This window comes from Rhea pennata, chromosome 6, assembly GCF_028389875.1.
Source record: "Rhea pennata isolate bPtePen1 chromosome 6, bPtePen1.pri, whole genome shotgun sequence".
In the NCBI taxonomy this organism is placed as follows: domain Eukaryota; kingdom Metazoa; phylum Chordata; class Aves; order Rheiformes; family Rheidae; genus Rhea; species Rhea pennata.
The window spans coordinates 1,074,304-1,098,619 of NC_084668.1; the positions used below are offsets into that span (position 1 = coordinate 1,074,304).

General features: G+C 44.8%; 2 long non-coding RNA genes and 2 other non-coding genes across 4 annotated transcripts; 2 read left to right on the forward strand and 2 right to left on the reverse strand.

The window, feature by feature from the left end:
• Window positions 1–1,668: 1,668 nt before the first annotated feature.
• On the reverse strand, window positions 1,669–9,849 carry LOC134142055 (uncharacterized). The gene is made up of 3 exons (XR_009958780.1): window positions 9,571–9,849; window positions 5,361–5,492; window positions 1,669–4,289 (listed from the first exon to the last, which is right to left on the reverse strand). It is a non-coding gene; the product is annotated as an uncharacterized LOC134142055 (long non-coding RNA).
• LOC134142054 (uncharacterized) lies at window positions 3,943–5,523 on the forward strand. The gene is made up of 3 exons (XR_009958779.1): window positions 3,943–4,053; window positions 4,398–4,523; window positions 5,408–5,523. It is a non-coding gene; the product is annotated as an uncharacterized LOC134142054 (long non-coding RNA).
• On the forward strand, window positions 6,960–7,030 carry TRNAG-GCC (transfer RNA glycine (anticodon GCC)). The gene has a single exon. It is a non-coding gene; the product is annotated as a tRNA-Gly (tRNA).
• TRNAA-CGC (transfer RNA alanine (anticodon CGC)) lies at window positions 7,290–7,361 on the reverse strand. Its single transcript has one exon. It is a non-coding gene; the product is annotated as a tRNA-Ala (tRNA).
• Window positions 9,850–24,316: the final 14,467 nt, after the last annotated feature.

Below are 24,316 nucleotides of genomic sequence, written 5' to 3' on the forward strand. Positions count from 1 at the left end.
ACAGGCAGCATGAGATGTGTTTGCTATCAGGAACAGAAAAACAACCTGCTGCTGCAATGAGCGATGGGGCACATCTCCCTCCCACGTACAGTGTCCTTGAGGCATGCTCCAGCTCCTGTCAGCCAGCTAAATGTCAGCAACAGGTCTCATCTGAGGAGGCCGTAGGAACCCAATCCTTCCCTCTTACATGTACGCTGAGGGTCAGATATAACCAGATGAGCTAAATTAGAAGCTGCAATAATAATGTACAGCTATCAGCTCTCTAGGTGGCATTTAAAGTCAGTAAACAAGGGTTGGATTTCAGAAGTTTTGCAAACTAAGTGATACTCAGGCCACCCATGCTGGAAGCAGTTTTTATCCCAGACAAATTAGGAGACATGCTAATGTCTTAAAACATGACCTGGAGTAGCAGCTCAGATTTGTATACTTTGACTGGAATCCATGGGAATATGTCAGCTGAACAGGAAGCTGCAGGAAGAACTGCAATGGAGACACCTCCAGACAAAGCCCAGAGGCTTATGGCTTCACTGCTTGTCTTCTTTTGGAGGGAGAGGGTGAGAAAGGAAGAGAAGAAATTGGCTTAGGAAAAAGGATTTAAATGCAATTTGGGGTAAATAATTTTCATAACTTCACCATGATCCAACAAATGAAATTTTTAGATGCAAATGCCTACCATATATACACTAACATGGCACTAAATTTTGCAGCTTCATTCATCTCTTAACAGATATTGAAAACATGCTTGCTAGAACTGAACTGAACAAAATTCTACCCTCTCCCTCCACAAGATTGTCATCTACCTAGACATGGCTGCATTATCCTTATCAATGTGTGATAACTTTTAGTTGGTTCAAAATAAGAGAGTGCATCAATGTGAAATGTATCTACATGTGCAGTTTCCAAGTGAGTACATTCTGCATTCCTAACCTTCTGTGTCTCACAAAGTCTTCCAAACCAACCAATCCTTGAAGGGGGTAGAAAATGAAAGCTGTATTACTCTTCCCATAAGAAGGGGAATCCAATAATGAGTGAAATTTGTTACATACAAAGATTGTGTTTTTTTAGCATTCTCCATTTCCTGAAGAGGTTTGCCAAACGTTCAAGACCCAGGTACCAACAGATGAGGGATGGACAATTCTTTACCCCCTTAATTAGACTCTTCTCAACAACAGCTGTGTTTTGTCTTAGTTACTGCTTGGTAAAATGGGTCTTCCTAAGTTTGAATATTGCAAGATTTTTACAAGGTTAAACAAAAAATGAGATGCCTTGAAGTATCACAGAATTCATCTCTCTTGAGTCTATTTTTTATTTAATGTCTAGATGAAAATATTACCTCCTTAGTCTGTGCATGTGGTTTGGTCCCTGGGACACCTGCCAAGACAAGAATTTTAGATGCCCGAAATCATGTGCTCAGCAGGTGTAAATTGTGTTCAGGGAGAGTTCACCTTTTGTCCTTAACTCCAGAGGCAGTTTCTCTTCATTAGCAAGGGAAGATAGAGAAAAAGATTATCATCATTTCCTGACTGCATGCCAAAGTTATGTATCATAAGAAGAAAATCTGTTCATACATTCACAAATATGTTTTCTTCTAATCTATCTTCAGGAAAATGTCTTTGTGAGGAATGAGGAGTAATAATAATCGCAGAAAAGTTGAAATGAAGTGACAGAAACAGAAGCAGAGTCTCTATATTGAGATTTTTTTCAAACAGAGTCCATTGTAGGTCCCACCTTTAGAAGACAAAAGTACTTGGCTACAATTAAACATTTTAAAATGTTCCCATCTCCGGCTGCTGGTATCCACTGTTATTCAGAAATCCGCCTGTGTTGCTTCATACCAGATACTCAGTTTACCAGCGGATCCACGGCAGCATGGCCAGTGTTTAAGTAGGAGATTCGCACAAATATTTCCCCCTTAAACTGCAACAGATGGTTAAAAATCCACTATGGGTGCGTGTGCATGTGTGCGTGCACGTGACTGAAAAGAAAAAGAGGTTCCTTTTTCTATTAAAACAAAGGTAATGTGTTATCATCATATTTATGTCTTATCATTTGCTGTTACATAAAGATAACAAATCAGCTCTGAGTCACAGAACCAAATGCAAAAACTGCAGTTTTAAAAGAATAAGGTCACGGGTCACACTATTTGTTGCAGAACAAACACAATAATTAATTGGCCTCTCCCTGGAATGGTAGCATAGGCCTCTTTGCTGTAGGAGAGCCAGGAAATGCCAAGAAGCAATGTGCAAGAATGCAGGTAGAGTATCAATATTTTTCTGGGGCTCACAGCTGAGCTAGATCTAATAGAGAATATTAATTTGCTTGGTAGAGAGACAGAAAAGAAAGACAATCTGTTATGGAAAACTGTTTTGACCATTTAAATGTATTTATTTTCTGTCATTTAAAGATTTTTGATGCGGCAGGAAGTAAAAATATAGTTTTTTTTTTTTAATTTCCTTTCTCTTTATATGTGGCATAGGGAGAGATTATATTCCAAAAATGGAATGGAAAAGGCTTTCTGGAATTTGTGACGTATTACTCGTTTTTTCCCTGAAACAGTGACAGACCAAAATCATACCAAGTGAGTATGTGCATTCGCTTTTTATCCACATAATTTCTCCATTGAGTTAGAGAAAAATCATAGAAAGCCTGTTTGAAGACACACATAATCCCTTGGAAAGCCTTAGACTACTATTCCAATGCATTACCAAGGAAATAAAAGGTTTGAATCTCTTGTCCTCTTCCGAATGTCCATTTCACAATCATTGTTCTCTCATTGCTTTAATTTATAGGCATTTGAGTAACATCTGGGACAAACGGTTTCAGACTATCCATATACTTATAAGAAACTTATCTGGATGGCTAACAACATAATCGATAGTTGTCTATGGAAATAAAGTTATTTTAAATAACCACATGTAGCTTGTCAATTTGGGTTTGGTGACCTTTTGCAGTACATAACTGTTTAGCAGAAAACAAAGGGATATGTGAAAATCCAGAAGTTCCCATTTCACTGATACTGTATGTGCGTTTCAAAGAAACATATAAATGTTGCTACATAGAAATCACTTCTCTTAGCGTCTTAAGCTTGTAGATTGGATATCATGTCTCAGCTTCTTTTTAGCACTATTTTTGACACTAGCCATCCTGTAGCTTCCCCAGAACTTGATTGTAGCTTTTTATCTACAGAAATATTTTCCCCGCATATTTAAATAATTAATTGGGACAAGCCTCGTGGGTCTTGAGATAAACTTAAAAGAGGCAGCAGATACGTGTGACCAAGTGACCTTTTCCTGTCCTACTAGTCCCTGTGCTTTCGCTGTGCTTAAAGGGACACTGTCAAAATTGCTAGGCCTTAAAACTTTAACCTGCACTGACAAGTTGTTCTACATTATAAGTCTTACCTAAAAGATTACCACGATTGTTTTGTTTGTTTTGTTTCAACAATCTTTGCTGAAGGCTCCACACAAGATATATTCATTTGTCTTTTTAAGAAAGCAGATATTTTTAAATGCCCGACTTATTCTGTGACCTGTTAAAATCAGGTTGATATGCATGTATTCTACTCAGCAGAGAAGTTGCCAGGGATGGTGCAAATTTTCTGTGCTGTAGAGACAAGCATACACTTTGGAAATCTTTATTTGAAAGGGCTTTTAGAAGCCCCTTTGAAAGGTCTGCAGTTATTTTTCATTATTTGAGAGGCCAATAAGAAGTGCTTAGTTTGGTAATATTAAGGGTCGAGCATTAGTTAAACATAAGAAACAGATTACCAGGCAGATTGTTCCTACAGAAGGGTATGTTGCATTTCAGGTCAGTCTCAGTTACTCCTTAGGAATTATTTCTAACAAGAACTCCACATCACACCCTGACATGAAAAGGTGAATCTGAGCCAATAGTACATTTGCAGCATCGCACTTTCTTTTTTTATGTGCTCGAGTATAGAGATTGGTGCAGCGCTGATGTGAACGCGGGCGGCTGCCCAGCCGAGAGGGCGTCACGCGGCGCGGGAACCCCCGGCCCCGGCTGGCAGCGAGCGGTGCCGCCTTCCCCACCCAGGTAACGCACACCTGCGGCCGTAAGCGGGATCTGAGCTCTCTGAGCACCGCCTGCCTATCCGTCCCTGCCTTGTTCCTCTGGCGCCCGCGTCACGTGCACTTGAAATGTTGCGGGTCGCGAGTGCCTCTGAGCCGCGGCATCCTCGGCGCGCTCGCTCGGTGCAGGCCGGTTCCCCCGAGAGCCCCGGGGGAGAGACCCCGTGTCAAGCGGCAAAGGCAGAGCTCCTTAAGGGTGACCTGGAATAGAAAAAGAGTTATTCGTCCCCCTTTAAGGGATAAAAAGGCTGAGAAAAATCCTTTCCCTTCCTCCTATGACAATTTTTTCCTTCCTTGCTTCTGCTGAAGGTCTCTGGTACCTGCTCGGCTGCCTGAAAGAGTTTTGGAGCTGCACGGAAGTGGATGACAACCTGAGTCTCTAAGGAGATAACTCCTCTCACACGTTCATCAGGAATTGGGTAGAAACAGACAAAAGTACGTTTTAAGCAATCTTGCTAAAAGTAGTTTCCTAGCGTTTATAGCCTTGTTATATAAAGCTGGATGCTGGATGCTGTTCAAGCAATCTACCGAACTTCTAAAATTATATGATTTATGGATGAGAGGTACTGAGACATGTTTGTTTTTACGAAGCACTTGCACTTAAATTTAGTTTAAGATCATTATTTCACTTAGTGTTCCTGTACTGCTCTAATCGTCTTACACAACTTCCACGCTGAGGTTTTGCAGGGGGTGTTCTCCCCAGCCATCATGCTGATACAGAAAATGAATTCCCAAAGCCTCCTAATCCCCTTGGAATAGGGTGCAGATTATTAATAACTGAACCAACACCACAAATTTTTCATCAGTTCTGTGACTCTGGACCATCATTTTCTGCTAGTAGAGGTCTCAATTCTCTCCTTCATTCAGCAGCCTCCTACACACAATCGTTTTTAAAGGGTAGGTAAGCATGAGCCTGTGTTTCCATGCAGCTCGGGAAAGCTGTCCAGAGCATGCCCTAGAGCAACACTGAAGCCACAGTGAGGCATATATATTGCCAAACTCCATCTGATTTGCAGAGCTCTCTGTAATAGTTCAGTCAACATTCACAGATGTGCTGAACAGATGCAGAAAGTGATCTAATGGACACGGGCAACAGTTCTCAAAATTATTAACCATCAGAAGTGGTTTCATTCTTACTCGGGGAATGACACGTGGCTGGTTGCTGATAGCACGGAGTTTGCTACTATGTCATACTGTTCTGTGGCAATCCTCTGTAAAAATGATTTTCTAACAAACTAATTCAACAGAAATAGAACCTGTTCTGTTACTCACCTTGATCTGCCATGGAAGACCAAACCGAGGACTCTTGTGTTTTACAGAGCTCTGGCAATTTCAGCCAGCTTTGCACAGCTGTTCCCAGGGGCATCCCTCGCTCACAGCCCCTGCCTTGCCTGACCCCAGCCTCTTGGAAATGAAAGGAGGAGAGAGAATAAAAATAGCAAGAAAAAAGTATTTGATCAAATACTGCTATTTACTTCAGCATGACTAACTTTTAGGTATGTTAAATAGTGAATAGAGTCTTCTTAGGATTTTGGATAAAATATTCCTTGTGTATTTTTCACTGCCTAACTGTGCTGGGATTTCTGGTTCTATGCTTGTCTGGGAAAACAAGTTTTCAAAACTGACTGACAAAATCATAAGCAATAGCCTAAATAATAATTATTACTTAAATAATTTACTATTTTACTCTCTGACAGGAGCAATTAAGAAGTTGAAAAGAAGCTTATGGGAAAATGAAACTATTATGAGCATTGTTGCTTGGTCTACATTGTTCCTGTGGCTCAGGGACGGTTGTGAAATACTGTTCTCTGGTATCTAACAGGCTGATGCAACAAATTTTAGTCTTGAGTCTCCTCCTAGATTCACAGAGGGCACAATTTTTCTCAACTTCCGATCTACACATGCTGAAAAAAAATCATCCTGTTTGATGAACTAAATATACAATTGGGAAGGTAGGTAATAACTTCAGGATTGATAAGTGCAGTCCTCTGCATAGGCAAGTTTATATTTTGTTATTAATGTAAGTTCACACACAAAATTGGAACATTATCTGCAGTGTCAAATTACTATTCAACCAAGAATAAAACATCTGCTTGCTTTCATGAGCTGATTGGGGACAGGTGTTCATGCAGTTTGGATTATATTCTTAAGCATCATAGAAATAATCACAGATATTCCTCATATCTATCTATCTATCTAGAGATACGCTTTATTTTTATCTTGATGTGAAACATGTAACGTTGCATTCCTTTGAGCTCTGTCTTGCACGTGGCTGTTCTTGGGAGCTCGTCCAAGACAAACTAAACGTCAAGGTTTTACATAAGTTATATTAGAAAACGACACGATTACATCACATTGCAAGCAATGCTATTGTATTGATAAATCATCGTGGTGCAATGCTATATTGTTGCATTGAAATATCAGAATCCATAATATTGCATCAATTGACAAAAAAAAAAAAAAAAAAAAAAAAAAAAAAAAAAAAAAGATGTAAGTTGATGTATTGTAGCCATCATGGTTACTTTATTAATAGACCTCAGAACCTCTAAACCCTGAAATGGTGGCTTCCTCCAGCAAAGTCAAGCAATTGTGGTACATAAAAGGAACATACATATTGTTAGTTACTCTGAAAGCTTTTAACTTTAAAAGATGATGGACTTACTACAAAAATCTGTAGGTGTTTTCTTTTAGAGGAAAAATGTATACAAGCATTACTAACTTTCTGTAGCAATTTGTTTCTAGAAGTTAACGGCTAAAAGCTGATTGTGAACGTGGAGCTGGGAGAAGGCTGGAGCCGGGGGCAGAACCCAGCCCCAAATCCGCTGTACAAACGGCTGTAGCGCGGCCCGCGCAGCTGCGCTCGCCGGCACCGCATTGGTGGTTCAGTGGTAGAATTCTCGCCTGCCACGCGGGAGGCCCGGGTTCGATTCCCGGCCAATGCAGCTTCGTTTTTTTTTTGGGGGGGGGGGGGGGGGGGGGGGCAGGAAAACCCGTCGCCTTCAAAGCACGCGCGTCGGGAGCGCGGCTCCCGTTTTGCTTCTGCCCGCGTAGCGTTGCGCGGCGGCAAGAGGCGGAACCGCCGGGCAAGGAGCGGAGCCGGCGGGCGGCGCACGGACACGGCGGCCTCCGGCTCGGCGCGCCGCTGCTGCGGCGCAAAACGGCGGCCCCTGCGGGCGGGGGAGGGGAAAAGAAAAGAGCCGCTGGAGATGCCGGGGATTGAACCCGGGACCTCACACATGCGAAGCGCGCGCTCTACCACTGAGCTACATCCCCGGCTGCACCAGCTTCTCGCCGAGCGCTATGAGAGGTGCGGCTGCGCCCGGCGCTGCGCCGCTCGCCCCGGCGCGGCCCGGCCCGGCCCGGCGCGGCCCGGCTCGGCTCGGCTCGGCGGCGGGGCCGGCCCTCGCGCCCCAGGGGGGGCTGCGAGCCGTGCCCCCGGCGCCGCAGCGCTCCCTTTCACTCCTTCCACACCAAAACAACAACAGCCCCCCCCCATCCAACCCCCTTCACTCGTGCGACACGGTGTGACCAGAGCGCTTCCCCAGGGCGCGAGGCCTAAGCGCCGCGCACGAAGCAGCGAAGCCGCGTTCCTTACAAGAAAACCGCAGCCGCCGAACCGGAACGTTCCTCGTTCACCGGTCTGGGCGCTCGCCCCCCAGCTACTGCTTTACTCGTCCTAAAGCAGCAACAACATGCCTCCGTTTCCCCGAAGCAGCTCCGCTGGCTCCCAAACCGCGCCGACAGACGCGGCGCGAGGAGCCCGCCGCTCCGCCCGAGCGCGCGGCTCCGCGCCTGCCGCAGGCCCGGCCCCGCGCGGCGACGGCCCCGCGCGCGCTCTCCCACGCAGGCTGCCCGCTCAGGCAGGCAGGGCCGCGGGCCGACGCAACCCCCCGCCCTCGGTGGCCTGGGGAGCCCCGCGCCCGCCCGGGGGGCCCGCGGCGCCCTGCCCTCCGCGCCGCGCTCGCCAGGCCCGCTCCTGCGGGCGCGGCGAGACCCACCGCTTCCGCGCGGGGGTAAAACAGCCCCTCCTGCTCCCGCGTGCGGCGGGAGGAGCCGCTGCTGCCCCCAGGAAGAGCGGGAGGCTCGAGGCCGTCGGCCTCGCGGGGCGGAGGGGGACGCGGGGGGCCGGGAGCCCCCGGCCCCAGGCGGGGAGCAGCTTCCGTGGGCGCCCACGTCTCACGTGGGTCTGGACCAGGCCGCTCTCCCATCCGGGAAAACCTTTAAACCCGCGAAACCGCTGGCCCACAGAGATTTGAGTTCCTTTAGCTTGACTGTTTTTTTCCTCTAAGAATTCAAGACTCACAATCAAAATATTCTATTTTTCATTTAAAATGGATTTTAATCAACTCCTCTTTGTCCCTCCAAGTTGTCAAGTGATTAGATACATCCGGACGTAACACGCAGCTCCTATAGGATTCTTCTAAGCATGGACTTGGATGGTTTATACTCAACGAACCCAACGAGTCTTCGACTGCACGCTGCTAACAAGATCAACAGCCTCCACCAGCCTTAGTGGGATTATCTGTGCTCCCCTTCCCTTTCAGGCGTACTTTCAGAATCTAAGCACTGTCTCCCACTTCACGGCAGGTGCTATTCTCTCCACAACAGGAGCATCTAATTCTATGTTGCATGTCGTTCATACTATTATAATACAATAACGTTACCATAAGCAGCTGTACACAAATGTCAAAGCAGCCTGAGATGATGCCACCAAACACTGTTCCTCTGCTGTTCCAGACTTTGAAATTCATAACCTCTGTGACTCTCCTTTTTCTACCCTATCAGAAAATAGGATATAATAACTTGATAGTCTTCAATATAGCAAACCTTCTACAGCAGCCTTCTAGAAGTTACTGAATTTGATTTCCATAGTTAACACAACGTACAAACCATTTGATCTGCCTTAATGAAAAGCACAGAATAACAACGGCTAGTAACAAGACTGAGCCCAGGGTGCAGAGCACATTAATACCAACCACTGAAAGAGAGAGAGAGAAAAAAAAAAAGCTACTTAAAACCTTTTTTTCCACATTTCTCTCATTTATCTTTCCATGGATTTCAGAATAGAAGAGAACGAATAATACAGATACTACTATGCCATTATGGATTTTTCAGCTTTGACAGACTGTCAAGCCAGTTGTGAGACTTCCTGTTTGGGAGCTAGACCAGGACAAGAATACATTCAAATTGCTGAGAAGAACAGCTACGGATCCAGAGTATCAGCAAGTATTTAATTAACATTCGTGTCTTAACAGCACAAGAGGCTGTGGGCAGCTGATATTAAAATGAAACAATATTTCAATTGCAACTAGATCTAAATATCCTCTAGACCATTACTTACTAAATACAGAATAAATGGACTCATTCAGGCTAGAATGTGTATCTTATGGGAGGAAATAAGATGCCTTACATTAAGCTATAAAGTAAAACAAAGTCACCCATACATGGCTGTAAATCTGCTTAGCAGTAAACTCAAACTTACCAATACTGAACATTTTTAAAACTTCCAAAAGCAAGAATCTAACACAGTTGCTGCCATGGCAGCACTAAAATTCCCAGCGATGCCACGTGCATATCTCATGATTCTTCTCAATATCCCCCACAGCGTCAGTCTTGTCCAGATGTCTGGAAGCAACCCCTGGTTCCAGGAAATACGCTGTCACAGTGTGCGGAATAGTTTTTAATTTTGCTGGATGCCACAGCACAAACTCAACATTCAGCTTTCTCAACAGCTCTCTCATAGGACTACATTCACCTCTTTGTGTTTGGGTTTCTGTGCTGACATCAGGGAAAAACAATGTCACTCTATTATCTAGCAGTTTCCCTACATTCCGTGTTGGGATTAACTCATTCCTGGTACCTCACAAATGCTGAACTTGCTTAAGGGAGGCCTTAACTGTCCCTGAGAAAATGGTTTTCATTTAGTCTACTGCATTTTTTGCCTTTTTCATCAATTCTCTTTAGCTACATTCTGAAATTTGCTGTATATTTTCCACAGCAATCTTTCTCTAAGATTTGCTGAGGGATTTCTATAATTCAGTCTGAAAAGAGTTCAGTTTCCAAGTTACCTAATGTATAAGCTTCATAAGAATGATTACAGTAGAATTCTTAAGAGCTAGGAATTTCCTTCTGACGCAGTATTCTGTGATTGCACTTGTCCCCAGGATTAAATGTTTTCATTCAAAATTCCGTCTTAAAATGAATACATTAATTCAATAAAATATAAAAACTAAAACACAGCAGTATAAAACAAATGTATGCAGGGTATCCATTTCATTGATCCCGTTCAACCATACAAAGTTACTACCTTCCTCAAGTATAAAACTGCCTGAACTGAACAAGATCTTCATTCACAGCATATGCCATCTTACTAAATTTTTTGACACTAAACAGTGTGTCTACAGTTCTTAAAAGTCTTGATCAGTTGCTAGAGCCTATGATAATGGCATCAAAGATTATAAATAAGTGGCTAAAGTTACTTTTCTTCTATCACATGATCCTACTGCCCATTCATTTGCAGGTACCCAAATGAGTCAGTGCAGAACATTCACAAACCCCGTAAGTTATTTGTACTTTATTTAATATTCCTCTCCTTCTTAATAATAAAAAAAAATCTGTCCAAGATCACTAACTGTCAGCAAAAACACTAACTACATTGACAAATTTCAGGGACAATCAATAACACACCAACTGCTTGCTTGTGACACTTGCCAAACCTTTTTAAAATAATAAATGCATTGGAAAAAACTAGGACAGACTTGCGAGCAATTTGAAAAGTTAAATGACTCAAAAATTAGCCAACTTTTACATTTAGTGAATGGTATTTATCTAGTGCCATTAATCAAGGAATATAGTGCTCAGAATAACTATTAGGAATTTTTGCACATATGTTACATGAATGGAAGTTACAATCTTAAAGCCTCAAAACAAAAATCACTTTCTCCTGTATTTTTACATCTTTGATTTTTATTAAATTCACTCCCTTATTTGTTGTGGTGGCTCACCTGAGATGAAGGAATAAAGCAAGAAAGTCTTCGGTTAGTTCACATTCATACTATGCATACTACAAACTCTAGGAATGTAGCTGTTTTTAATATTGCTGGTGAGAATAGCATAAGAAAATCCCCCAAATACAAGATTAACAGTCGGCCCATATTAAAGGATTATGAAAGTCAGAGTCAAAAAAAGGAGAGAAAAAGGCAGAAAACAGGACTAAAGCACTGAACTGTAAGATTCATTAGGGTTGCAGACAGATAAGTAAATTATAGCCCTGCAGAAATTATTTGACTGGCAAATTAATTACACAATATTACAATGGTTCTCTCAGCCAAATTTAGCCCCCAGGAAGCAGGCTGAAGTCTCAATGACTTAATAAAAGGAACTTCAACTCTTCTTCAACTTAATAAGAGAAGAAAATTAACATTACAGGATTTGATGCAAATAGAAATTTTGTTGTAAAACTCAGAAACAACGCATAATTATATAGGTTTACACAGATTATAATGCCAAAGCTTCCAGAAAATTAAATGCTACAGCTTTTTTATTATTGTTATTAGTTTTCTTTTTATTTACAACCCTACCTGTGAAGCTAAGACAAAAGCTGATTTGAAAATCAACACAGCATTCTTGTTAGGATAGATCATTTAACAGGACACTTCATATTTGATCAGAGAACATCCAATTAGAATATTCTGCAAACTGTTTTATCCTAACTCTGCAAAAACACAGTATTATTTACTATTTTTTAAAATAGTATATATATATAGTAAATATACTCTATGAGCCTTATTCCTAGTTTGCAGCTCTCACTCTGTTCCCAGCAAAAAAAAACCAAACAAACAAACAAACAAAAAAACATACTACACAGGAAGGAAGAAATACGAGCTCTCCGTTGCAACAAATGTTATTTGTAGTTTCTAGAAAAGTTTTGGAAATATATATCTCAAATGAAACATCATCTACCGGTAATAAGTAACATAGGACAGGCTTATTAGCCTAATCTGAACGACAATATCACTGCAAACATTAATTAGGATCTTTTCCGATTGCCTGAAATTATACAACAAGAGGGGAAGGGCTTGTACTCATCATTGTAATAGTAAAAAATGATACATCTTAAATCAAACATAATTCTTACTTCAGATTCCTGCAGAGAATTTCAGTTTCCAATGCTCCATATTCTCAAAGGGAATCTCTTGCTTCTACATGCTTCATGCTCTTCAGATTACATCTGGAATCCAAAACATTTATGTTTTTTCAGACAAAAGAAAGAGGTAATTTTTTGAAATAAATAATTCTGAGACATTCCAGGATGAGGCTTGTCACCCTTTTAGCCTATAGTACAACTGTATACAGCCAAACCGACCTGGGGGTGTAGCCTTGTTTAACACACACTTGTCTACGCTTCAAAATGGTTGTTCATCACTGAGGAACACAAGAGCCAACAATTTCTTCTCTGTATAATGCTGACTTCTAATACAGCTGAAAGGTTTAATTCTGGCAAGGACAAAATAAGCTAAACTGATTAAGGTTTTTCTTTCCTATAGTCTCTTTGGTCCCCTTTCTTCTGCTAGCTGGGGTAAGTTGCCTCAAATATAATTAAAGAATCATAAAAATTTTGTTACAGCTGAAACATCAAGTTTCCAGCTATCAACAAAAATTCCACCTGTGGCTCACTCAATTTTCTTTATATTTCTACAGGCTAAAACATTACAGAAGACACTCTTGGATAGTTTAGCATCAGATACTTGAACCAGTGGGACAACTACTCCAGCTGCACTGGTGCTAGCCTCTTCCCTGTACCCCTTATTCTGTTAGTAAATATTCATTTGAGGTAGTTTGAGTTTCTTAACCAAGTTTTAAATGTATGAGCAATCTAAAAGTAGCCCAGCTCACAAAAGCAAAGGAATTAAAACTACTGTCTTATAGACCTTGAACTGTATTGCCAAAATAACGCACCAATTTACTGGAAAGTCATGCAAAAACACTACTTGGTTTGATAGTCCAATAATAACAGTGCATAGGATGTTTAGCATGTGAAATAGTGCCTTGTATATAGAAGAACTTCCCCTTCCTCGTCCAAGGTAGTTAGGTGGCACCTTGGCTTGCTGGGTCATCACGGACCCTTCAGAAGTAATCCTCACCCAGGCACTCGGGAGGTAATCCTCGGAAACTCGGAGACCTTCCCCCTGCAGGCAGCGGTTCGCACCCAGCAGCCGCTCAGCTTTGCCGAGGTCTTAACTTACCTCGTTTGAGAAACGTGGCATTTTGATTGTTTTATCAACACAGACTTCCTTTATATGGTTCTTGTTTGTTTGTTTGTTTTGGAATCACTGCTCCCCTTGCCTCCTCTGCAATCAGGAGACTGATATACTCAGTATTTTTCCCCTCAGAAAGTCATGAACCTTCTCATGTAAATCATTCCCTTTTCACTTTTTTGACCCATATAGAAAAATGGACTTCTTTACCAAGACTCACTGTCACAGAAAAGCAAAATAAGAGCTACTATTTGGTAGCTCTTGCCAGATATGGTTGGATTTAAATTTTAGTACTAGGCTACTCTTGGGCTGAGAGGAAAACAGAAAATTTAAATTTTCTCACATTTCAGTATTGTTTAGTGATACTAAAAATATCAGAATGGCTGCTTTATTCCTCTGGGCTAGTGCAAATAGATTAACATAAGCACTGGCTTAAAACAGCATCTAGAAGACATCTTTCACATCCTGTCGGGGTGCTGTTGCCAGTCGGCTATGCTACAGGAAATGAGCTTAAAAATAAGCTGTGAAAAAGCAGCATACGCCAAAGGACAACAAGAATTTTATATTAAAAAAGAAAAAAGAGCAAAGGGAAAGTCTCACTGGGCATGCATGTCAGGAACGTGAATAACCGCGAAACCCTCAGGACAAGAGTTTACTGCTATCACTTGGGTTAACAAATTCCTGTAAGGGCTATTACACAGTGAGACTCAAGTTCAGCTCGTGGAAGACAAACCCAGCTGTGTCACGGTAACTCCTTCAGTGGACCTTGAGGTTTATCTTTCTGTCTTACTACAATGCTGAGATTGTAAAAGAAGAGATTACTCAGGAGCAGAAAGTAGCAACAACAACAACAACAAAGGTATGTCAATTCAGTCGTCATATGCGGTAAAGAAGGTAGAAATATTTTTGACTTAGGGGCTGAAATTAAAGTAGTAATAACATGTAATGCTTGAAAAAAGCAAGATCCTGAACTATTATCTTCTTATCCTACATCCTTGAAATTCAAGCATTAGTTAAACAAAGGGACTTAGAAAGGACTTAGGCATATAGTATTTACCTATAAAAAGATTTGAAACTTTGCAGTATTGGACATTTTAACCCAAGGTTTTTAGGTGCTACAATCAATGCAAGTCAGGCTGCTCTGCCTCCTGTATAACACAAAGGGAAATCCGACTGGTAAGCACAGAATCCACCCCCTCCCCCCCCAAAAAAAAAAATCAACTCTGCATACAAAGTGAAAACTTGCCCCAGTGCCTTATTTACATAGTCTCAGAGTACCTTCAACATCAAACTATAAAACTGTAGGTGATGGATGTGCAATCAAGGCAGATACAATCTGCTCCTCCCTGTGCTGCAGCCTGGACAGAAAGTAGCTCCTGTCCACGTGCTGCATGGCTGCACTAGTACAGAGCCAAATTCAGGCAGCTCTGCCAAAACGTTGCTTATAATGTTTAACATTTTTCCATTTATTGAGAATAGTTAATTGTATTTTACTTATTAATCAGAAACTCTTATGGCAAATTTTCCCCTTCATTTTACCTTCCAAGGCTTACCTGATTGGATTTCACTCATAATTAAACATGCTATTAATATCAACACTTAACTTGGGCCTCAAATTGAAGTTTTTTTCCAAGTATTCCTCGTTCATCAAATGAAAGCCTCAGTCGCTGATGGGTATATTGATAATGAGAGCAAGTAGAGCTTCATACTCCACCTTGCTGATTATGGACAGATTTTTTTTTCTCTGTTTTTCTTCCTCTCTCATATTCGCACAAACATTCCCTCCTGCTCTTTCCTCATCCTCTGCTCTACCCATTCCTGCATGCATGACTCCTGAGAATCATCTTCTCTTCTCTGCTGGCTGTATTTTTCCTCAACAGAATTAATCACGACAATAAGGATCATGTAAGGTAGAGTTAAGTGTCTAATTTTGTTTGTTTGTTTTTCAATGTGCCAGCACATTCAGTTAATTCCTGCTCTAATTCCCACTGAATACAACTCCCAAACGGGTTTCCCAGTTGCTACCTGCTACAAGCTAAACTATAGCATACAACTGGTGTAACAAAATTGCAGATTTACTACTTTAATAGATACATTACTGGTCACAATTATTAAAGAGGTTTTCATTGGTCTACAAATTTTGTTAAATGCTAGTCTAGTCTGCTGCGAGTATGCAGTGTCCAAGTACCTTGATGTATGGCTGAACAATAATTAGACACACAAGACACTTAATTACAGCGTGTGTTAAGCAGGTTCTTCATACAGAGCTATCATTATGGAGAATACATCTTTACAAACACATTATTTTAAGTATATAAGGGAATTAAATTACTTCTTTAGAAACTTTAATAAAACAATTCCAAATTCCCACGAAACCCTAGAACAGATTCTTGTCTCTTCAAGTCAAATTTACCCCAGACTCCACAGAAACATGACCAATTCTTACTGCCCAAAGACTTGGAATCATAACACAGCTCCTTCCTTCCTGTTATTAATCCACACTAATTCCATTTACAGCGGGGGAGATTTTTTCAGCAGTAAAACAGTGCAGATCCTAAACCTTAGAAGACACACCGCTAAAGCTGCTGAAGTGTAATAAAATGCAGGTTTACCCAGTGCCTCTTTCTCCAAAAGTGAATTTGCTCCTTTTGTTTATCCTTTCCTACCCTGAGTTAAACTTACTGAAGTTTATATATAACTAAATATATGTATATATCATATAACTCGGTTTACCTGAGTTAAACTTACTGAAGTAATAACCTGCATGTCCTTGAGCAGTCCCAGCTGGGGGGCTGTTACGCACAGCCTGCAGCGCCAGCAGGCGACACCAGCCCTGGCTGGCCGTGGGACCAGCCCGGCTCCTCCAGCCGCCGGAGGTGGGAACGTGGGAACGTCTCCCGCAGGGACGGGCTCCCCCTCAGGCGCTGCACTCGTGGACCGCGAAACTGAGTCCTTACCGCTGCGGCTGGTGCACGAGCTGCTGGATGAGTTTGATCTTGGGCACTTGTGGCTCAGCCCAGGTGCCCAGGTCAGCCCGTCCGGGATCTGCTCCCACGCGCCCGGTGTGCTCAGCACCCATCTGATTTCAGCCAGTCCGAACACAAGTGCTTCCAGTTAGCTTTTCTCTCTGAATCTCTGTGAACCAGAAAGCAATATATTTACATTCAGTTATCAATATGTCAATAGGGCCCAGTTCTGTAGCTTTTCTTGCTGAAAAACATGGACTAACTTAATAGGAATCTGATGGATGTAAAAATTGACTTGTTTTTTCAATATCTTGTACTGAAATGTTGTGATCTGGAAACTAATATATTTCTTCCTGCTTATCACATCAATATGGGCAAATTTTGTTGGCTTTTGTATTGAACGATCTGGTGAGTATATGATCTGGTTTTGATTTCTCTCTTTATAATATTTGCTATTATTAAAGCTCTTTGATCCAAAAAATTTTTTTTATGTACTCGTACTATCAATGGGATTCAATTTTTACCTCAGCTTTAATCTATTAACATTGAAAAAAAAAATCCCATTAAGTTAAAACTGCAAAAAAGCTTTTTCCTCAATTCTGTGTGCAAATTAAACGATAGTTCAAATATCTTTACTTAATACTCTTTTCTCAAATCAGTGTTTATTACTTACGGTGCTTCAAATGTGGCAAAGATTGTATTATTTATTGTATACTATGACTTGCCTGGTTTTCTGTTATTATTTTATTGATTGAATAGGGTAAGCATATTCTTTGTTTACCCTTGAATATACATGACTGCTATATTTGCACCAAGTACAAGCCGACGCTGGCTGAGAGCAGAGGGGGCTGCGGGGGCAAAGGGGCCTTAGCGAGCCTTGCTCAGTACGTCATGGAGAGACGGAAAATACCGACGCTCTCAGGACGCTATTTTTAAAGTTTCACTTTCTGTTGCGGTGCCTTAAGGCTCTACGGAAGCTGGAGGCCGGAGCACGTGCTGCTGAAGTGCCGGTATCCTGGAGGCTGCGTGCGGCCCCGGGAGACAACCAGCAGCAGGGCAGAAGCAACGCCTGGCAGAGGAGGATCGCTCGGCGCCGAGAGCGGCTGCAGCGGGGACGCTTGCAGCCGCGGCATGCACGGCCAAGGCTGCCGGCCTCCTGAGGAGGGCCAAACGCTACGCCAAAAAAAGTTCCCCGGGGGCCCTTTTCAGGCTAAAACTGTGGCTGTGATCCAGCACCACAGAAACACCAAACGCAAAACTCTACGTAGAGCTATAAGCCTTGAAAAGGAACAAAATCTGCAGGTAAATACATTACATTTCTTAATGAAAGTAACCATAAGTTTCAACTGATACTCTAAAGCAATTTTAAACGCTGATAACTAAAGACCAGAGTCCTAACAACTGATAAGTCATTTTCAGTGTAGATCTCCTTTCTTAAACGTTGGAAATTAACTTCTTTAAATGCTTCATGCTCTATATTCAAGTCAGGCATTAAACAAAGCAAAATGATACTTTAATAACTATTTTCATAATTACAAATTCCATTCTCCACACAAGTCCTGTTTTCAATTAACATGCTGCATTAATGGGTTTATTTTCCCTGCCATTAACCTCTAATGATAGTTACAGTCATATGCACAAGGAAGAGTTTCACAACTTCGTAACTACCCCAAGTTTTAATTTTACCACTATTTCTGAAAGCATGTAGTAGTCCATGACCTTTCTACACAGAAGTTTATCAGAAGTCTCATGAGAATTTTTTTCTTAATTTCTTTCTAATACTTACTAATTGTTTGACACCTGTCACAGATTAAGTTAGGGAAGAAGGTCAGTCACATGTGAACGGTTGGGCAAACGTGTAACGCTCGCAACTCGGTTTCCAATGGCTGCAACATAGCACAACCACACCTCCGGCTCGCTGCGCCTCGTCTTGCTCAATCGATCATTACGAGTAACCTCAGCCATAAAAAAGTGCTTTAACGGCCCTCTTGCCAAGAAGTGACTGCATTTTATAATTGTGATTTCAGAGTAATCACTGCAAATTACCCCAGTCGACTCCTCTTCAATAGAATACTTCTCAAAGTGTTGTGTAAAATACTCAAAATATCTCTGTTTGGGAGGTCTTAAGGCTTGCAGCCATCCCTTCCAATTTACAGTTATTTTCTCGGGACCTCGAAGCCCCTCGAGGCCCTGGCCCCTAGTCCCCAGGCGCCAGCCGACACCATGGCCGGTTAAGTCACCGCGTTGTTACGTAACCGTCTTCTGCAAACACAGAACCAACACCCGCTATTTTAAAAACATTAGGTCTCCCTACGGAAATATTTTCGCGAGACAGCGGTCATGCTCATTCGCTGTGGCTGCGACTTCTCGAGTCCAAAAATTCCACGGATCTGGCAGCACGTCTATTCCACGGGGAGCTGTTTGAGGAGACGCCGGCAAATTTTTTTTAGTGGAGGATTACAGAAATAGATTGCCTACCAACTCCGTCACCGCCCTGACGCGCCCCGCGCAGCGCGTCTCGCGGCTGCAGCGCCGTCGGCAGCGCGCGCAACGCGGGGCGGGAGCCGGCGGTGCCGCGGCCTCCGGGGAGCCACCCTCGCTCGACGGCTTCCGCACCGGGGCCACGGCTCCTGGACGACACCCTTCCCGACCTCACGCTGCTCTCTCGAGGCTTAATTAATTAACGGAAAACATCCTGAAGGAAAATATATACACACATATCTTTTTTTTGCGTCGAACGCTTTCCTTGGCTGAGACTCGGCAGCACCAGCGCTTTGCCACGAGGTGGGAAACACGCGCAGAAAGCCCTGGCGGCACCTGGCCACTTGCTTCCCGCTTGGAGACGTGCGGCCGCCGACCCCTTCCTGGGCTCGGAGAGTTGGAACGAAGAGCGCGGCTTCCCTGTGCGCCTCTGGGATCCGGCGCGCTGCTGCGCTCGCCCGTGCGCACGGCGAGGGCTTTGGTGCTCTTACTGAAAGCAGCAGTAGTTGAACAAGGCCTAGGAGAGAGCTCACCACGAGGCTCAGGGGTGGGTTCACCACGAGGCTCAGGGGTGGGTTCACCACGAGGCCCAGGAGCTCACCATGAGACCGAGGAGTGGGTTCACTACGAGGCCCAGGAGCTTGCTACAGGGCCCAGGAGCTCACCATGAGGCCCAGGAGTGGGTTCACCACGAGGCCCAGGAGCTCACCACGAGGCCCAGGAGTGGGTTCACCACGAGGCTCAGGGGTGGGTTCACCACGAGGCTCAGGAGTGGGTTCACCGTGAGGCCCAGGAGCTCACCACGAGACCGAGGAGTGGGTTCACTACGAGGCCCAGGAGCTTGCTACAGGGCCCAGGAGCTCACCACGAGGCCCAGGAGCTTGCTACAGGGCCCAGGAGCTCACCATGAGGCCCAGGAGTGGGTTCACTACAAGGCCCAGGAGCTCACCACGAGGCTCAGGAGTGGGTTCACTACGAGGCCCAGGAGCTTGCTACAAGGCCCAGGAGCTCACCACGAGGCTCAGGAGTGGGTTCACTACGAGGCCCAGGAGCTTGCTACAGGGCCCAGGAGCTCACCATGAGGCCCAGGAGTGGGTTCACTACAAGGCCCAGGAGCTCACCACGAGGCTCAGGAGTGGGTTCACCACGAGGCCCAGGAGTGGGTTCACCACGAGGCTCAGGGATGGGTTCACCACGAGGCCCAGGAGTGGGTTCACCACGAGGCTCAGGAGTGGGTTCACTACGAGGCCTAGGAGTGGGTTCACTACGAGGCTCAGGAGTGGGTTCACTACGAGGCCCAGGAGCTTGCTACAAGGCCCAGGAGCTCACCACGAGGCCCAGGAGTGGGTTCACTACGAGGCCCAGGAGCTCACCACGAGGCTCAGGGATGGGTTCACCACGAGGCCCAGGAGTGGGTTCACCACGAGGCTCAGGAGTGGGTTCACTACGAGGCCCAGGAGTGGGTTCACTACGAGGCCTAGGAGTGGGTTCACTACGAGGCTCAGGAGTGGGTTCACTACGAGGCCCAGGAGCTCACCACGAGGCCCAGGAGTGGGTTCACTACGAGGCCCAGGAGCTTGCTACAGGGCCCAGGAGCTCACCACGAGGCCCAGGAGTGGGTTCACCACGAGGCCCAGGAGCTCACCACGAGGCCCAGGAGTGGGTTCACCACGAGGCCCAGGAGCTCACCACGAGGCCCAGGAGTGGGTTCACTACGAGGCCCAGGAGCTCACCACGAGGCCCAGGAGTGGGTTCACTACGAGGCCCAGGAGTTCTGCACTGCAGCCGGTAGGATCAGCAGCAGGGCAGTCCCTCCGGGAAAGTTACTCACATGAGCCGGAGCCTGAGTAATCCTGCTGTGAGAGGTGAAGCCCCTCATAAACGCCTATTTATTTATTTATTCATTTGTTTTTTAATGTTTAGGTACAGTTCATCTAAGCCTTCCATGTCAGTGTCAAAAAAAATGTTATGATTCACCTTTTTGTCCTCTAAGCCACCAATTGATGGTTATTACATGATGGCATGCAAATGTGCTTTCCATCTGGGAAATGAGCAGAATCGGCATTCTGAGTGTGCGGGAGTACGGTGACAAACCCTGCAGATCCCAGAGGCCCGAGACTTGTCCTAGTGCCTTTCACCGCCTTACCACCACAGTTGCTGGTCTATCTTTCAGCTTGGTGTATTAAATCATTTAAGATTTTGTCTCATTTTGATGTGACAATGATTGCAGTCAGTAATTTAAACTTTTTTTTTTTTTACTAATAAAAGTGTGTGTGTATGTATGTATGTGTATGTATATATGTGTGTGTATATATACACATATATATGTATGTGTATGTATACACACACACACATATATGTACATACACACACATAAGTATTGCAACTCTATGGCAGCTCAACCTGTGAAGTTACTCATTCACCTGGCTCACATTCACACACAGTTTTGGGTTTACTTTTTAAGTGAGACTAATATGTAAATAAAGTATAAAGGGCACTTCATATTTAATACTTTAGTGGAAGATTGACAGTTCTTTTTAATTAAATGTGTTCTTTGTGCTCGTGTATTTAGATACCAAAATACAGCATTTCACCACATGTGTAAAATTGTGTTTGCATTTATTTAATTTAGAGTTCTTTTTTTAAAAGCATGTAGTCTTGAATGTTTGTTCTCCATTTTTTTTCACATCATTACTCTGATACTGCTTGATTAGCTCCCTCCCCAGTCATGATTGGTAATTAAAATAGGCATTAAAATTAGTCACTTAGCAATTTTGCTGTTCAATTGGCAATTAAATTACTTAATTGCAATTAAAGTCCTAATTTTAATTGGCAAAATGATAGATGTAGATTTAAGATAATATGTATAAATACTTTAATAAGTGTCTATATAAGGATTACTTAATTACTCAACTTCAAGTTTATGCTGTTAACTTTAGAACTTTTAAGTGAGTAATGAAATTTATATTACATCTATTCTAAGGATATGGTAATTAGATGCATTACTTCTCACTATAAGGGTCTTTACTGTACGTTTCTTCTATAACGTTAGAACTACGGCCTGGGTTAACCGTTGTGCTGTGGTTGACACGAATTTCTGCGTGACAGTTCTGCGAGCTGATGAGACGTTCAGGTGCTGGACCGGCCTGCAGGCTTCCTCCAGAGCCCATCCCTGAGCAGCGGCGTGGCCTGGCTAGAGCAACCCAGCAGCTGCTGGAGGTGTCTGCGTCACCATGGCATGTACGTGCATATGTAAATAAATGTGTATCTATGTGTGCGTGTGTGTGCGCGCGCGTAAAAAATATATGCATACATACATAAATTAAAAAGTTGCTTTAAAGAACTCTTGTTATGAATCCAAGGGATGTTACAGCGTTATGATAGGATTTCTTTGCCAGCCTTTGTCATCACATCTTCTGTTCAGTGAATCTCCAAAGGAGAGCTGTAGTTGTAAGAGAATATAGCCACAAGGTGGAAATTGTTTTTCTCAGTGCAGGTGTGCCTACCAAGCTAGACTGTGCTAAGCAGTTTGTCTTGTGTGTTTAAGAGTTTTTTTAATATAGTTTAAGCTTAAAGGGAAAAGAATTTCCAGACTGAGAGTGATGACTTTGTATTACACCAGGATGATCAGTCTCACGTAAACAACTCTTATTTAAGTGCTTCATGGGGTTTTTATGTAAGGGAAGGATTCTGTGTTTAAAATGTTGGCCTTCTGTGTTAAGTTGCACTGCTTTTTGTGCATCAGCTCTTATTCTGTACAAAACAGTACTTAAACAGATGATGTACATGACAGTATCTCTTTCTAGCTTTTACTACATTGTGTATGCTATTGAAAGTGGTAACAATGTGGCGTTTTGGTGGGGGGAGCATCTGCAAGTAGATGTATTATACATCTTGTACTGTAGCAATTTGCCTTCCATTTGTTATGGAAAATGATGTGCATTTATAGGACTTCTTCCATTTTTGCAGACTGAATTGCAACAGAGGATTAAACTTGAAGAAAAGCAGGAATTATGCAGAGCTGCACTAGAAGAAGGGTCTGCTGTGGAAGAGGCCAAATGGTTTTTGTGAAATTGCTACTGGTTAGCCTGCTTCTGGTAACTGACTCCATGGAAGTGTAGCGCGGCAGCACAGCAGGGAAGGTGGATGTCATACTGACACAAAGTCAGACTCCTGATAGATTTTAATGAGCTGTGCACTTAGTCTCACAACAGCAGTTTTGGTTTAATGCTCCCCCCTGCAGGTACCGTCTCGTGTTGTGGTCTGTGCTGGTGGATAGGGACTTCAGCAGCCGACGACGCAGAGCGGAGTGGGGTGTACGCACATTAGGGTGCGTTTCTGTTGGAAAAAACACTTGGAAGTTGCTTTCACTATGTAACGCACAACTTTTTGAAGTGAACAGCAGTGTACTTTATGTGCGTACAGCTGCGAGAAACAGACGCAATGAAACGTCGCCGCGTGGGTTTACGACTGCTCGGGGCCTTAACCAAGCAGGACGCCGTGGCAGGGCGCCCGCCGCTCGGTCCCTCGCCCCGCGGACGCGCGCAGGCGGGCAGCAGCGCGTCCCCGCCGGGGAGCGGGGCGCCCGGCGGCGGCTGCGGCAGGCGCGGCGGAGCGGAGCCGGAGGCGCTCTTAGCGCGTGAAACACCTGGGTGTCCCCGACTTTTCTATATATATATATTTTTTGGGGGGGGGAGGGGAACTCCGTTACCTCGCAGCGGGCGGCTCCTGCAGCCCCCCCCCCGCCCGCGCAGGGCAGGAGCGCGGCGGCGCGGCCGGGACCCCGCCGGGGCGGGCGCGGCCCCGGGGCTTCCCCGCGCGCGCCCGGCCGCGGGCCGCCGCGGCTATTTTTGGCGCGGCCGGGCGGTTGCGTCAATGGCGGCGTCCCCTTGCGTCACGCGCCGCCCCGCCCCGCTCTCACTTTTTCCCTTTCGTCGGCTGCCGCCCGCGGGCGGGTGACGCCGCGCGCATGCAAATGAGCCCCGCCCCGCCCCGCCCCGCTCCCGCGCGACGCTTAAGGTGGCCGCGGGCGCTGCCCGCGCCCCGACGGGGCGGGACGGCCGCGCCCCCGCCACGCCCTGACAGCGGCGCGCGGTGCGGTTGGGGGGGGGGCGGCTGTGGGGCGGGGGGCGCCGCGCCGTCCGTCCCCGTCCCGTCGGGGCGGCTGCGCGGGCGGTGTCAGCGGGGGCCGCGGCCGCGCTCGTGCCGCGGCGAGCGCGTGTGCCGGGCGGCGCCGCCCCCGCGGAGCGGCGGCCGCCCCGTCGCGGGTGGCGCGGCCGGCCCGGAGGGGCGGCAGCAAGGTGAAGCAAGGTAGCGCGCTCCCACCTTAAGCGGAGCGCTCGCGGTGATGTCACGTCGGAAATTTACCAAAGCGAGAGCTGGCCAACGGTGCGGGGAGATCCAGCCCCTTGGACGGCTGATTGGGCGGGCGGCACTGACGCGCACTGACGCTCGGAGACTTTAGGTGCATGTTGGCTCCGGAGTACGGACCCACATAAACAAAGGCACATTGCAGGCAGGGGCA